Source organism: Geospiza fortis, unplaced genomic scaffold (assembly GCF_000277835.1).
Source record: "Geospiza fortis unplaced genomic scaffold, GeoFor_1.0 scaffold70, whole genome shotgun sequence".
NCBI classification, from domain to species: domain Eukaryota; kingdom Metazoa; phylum Chordata; class Aves; order Passeriformes; family Thraupidae; genus Geospiza; species Geospiza fortis.
Window position 1 is genome coordinate 6,850,305 of NW_005054317.1, and position 1,839 is coordinate 6,852,143.

Consider the following 1,839-nt stretch of genomic DNA (forward strand, 5'->3'; position numbering starts at 1 on the left):
AAGAGCCTTTTGTGAGAACAACCAGTGTAAATGGCAAAACCAGATGAGTTTTAGGTACAAAAAGTGTCAATTTAACCTTACTTTTAAGAGCCCCTTCCTCTATCATGTTTGTTTCAGATTCTCATTACTTTTCCTGAGAACAATATTGGATCAATAACAATCGTTTTCCTGGAAATAATTTTCTAATGCCCAGAATCTGGTCATCATCATGCAATTATAAAATACAGCTGAGGAAATCAAGGCACAGCAATGCAGGTGATTTGCTTGTGTGGGTGGTTGAGTTAGTCATATAACTCAGCAGCACTTGCCTCTGTGTGCTGCATTTTAACTATTGAAGAAGCAGCATTTCCTTTCCCCAGGATTCATCCTGGCTCAGATTAGTCCTTCTCAAAAAAGCTTCTGAGTTGTGCTATCAGAATATTTTGGGCATATCCCAAACTTTCTATAAATTAGCATGGTGTGCCCTGATCCAATCCAGCGGTGGAGCTGTGATTTGTTGTGAGTCCCAAAAGTACAGAAAAATTGCAGGGAAGGGGTGGTGGTGGAGGGGGTGTTGTGTTTTCCTCCAGGGAACAAGCTGTGCAAATGTGCTGTATTTAGCACAAGGAAAGGAGCTCTTTAGGAAGTTTAGCTGGGTGGGGAGTCAATCCCTTCTTATGTTTCTAGTTTGAAGGTAAATGTGGGCAAAAATATATTTTTATGTCTGTGAATTTCTCTGTGCTGCTAGTGGGGTATAGCAGGTCTGAGCTATATCTGTGCTCCTGCTGCACACAGTCCTCAGGAAATCTCTCTTAGAAGTGATTGCTCCAGCTGGCTGGAATAAGCCTTCAGGTGCCATCACTCCCATCTCTGTCCTTTAAACTGATGGGTAACTCTGGTTAGAAATATGGAAGGGAATCAGCTGTGCAGTGCTGCTCTCTGCTGTGGTAGGAACCTCCCATGCAGTCCTAGGGCATTGCATGCTGCTGTCTGCCTCTGCAGTGCTGCAAGCTCTTATGTTCAAATGAAGAGGGCTGTCTGTTCTCATGAGTTTATAGTTATCCCAGCTTAACTCACTGCAAAAGCATGCTACAATAGTAACTTCAGAAGACCCTCTGCAGCCCAGCTCCCACATTGCTCTTCAAGCACTTGAGGGCAGGGGGGGGGAATCTAATTTAACTGTAAGCCTTTAACTCAAGTACCTCAGTTAAGATTCTCATCCCCCAGACTGCCCTAAAGTCATGGATTTCTGCTTTTGCCCCTTCCTGCAGAAACAGATTTTCTCCCTTGGTGTGCTCAGAGCTTTAGGAGGGTGTTTCAAGAAGATTCCCAAGTACCCTTGTGTTGAGCCACTTCCATCTCCACCAGGCACTGAAAAGGTTTCCAGACTCCTGCTGCCCAGCTTGGCATGTGCCATGCCACACTTGGCTGGTGGCTCCCGAAATGGCAAATGCCTCTCAGATGTGAGCAGAGCACAGAGGGTGAAGCTGCTGCCCCTTGGCAGGGTGCTAGGCTGTCCTACAACAGCTGCTTTTCATGCAGGTCGGGACAGAAAGGCTGAACTGAAAAACCAAGGTATATGGATGCATTCTCTTGCTATTATAGCTGCTCTGTTCCACCTGAGTGCTGTGACACACCAGCCTCTGAAACTGGAATTAGCTCATGCTATTCCAAGGAGAGCTTGGTCCCTAATATTTTAGATTATAGCAGATGTTGCACATAAGGTAATAACTCTCACAAAGGGAGGTGGAGATGCAGGATGAGACCTACCAGATAGCTAATAAAAGAAAAGGCCTCATGAAGAACAAAAAAAACTGCTAGTGATTGCAGAGATATGTTGCCCCCAGGAAATTAAAAACA

The 1,839-nt window shown here is 45.0% G+C and overlaps 1 protein-coding gene across 1 annotated transcript in view; it reads right to left on the bottom strand.

Moving 5' to 3' along the window:
• Positions 1-1,839, bottom strand: part of CCDC174 (coiled-coil domain containing 174) — a 25,967-nt gene that overhangs the window by 23,699 nt on the left and 429 nt on the right. The window lies entirely within an intron of this gene.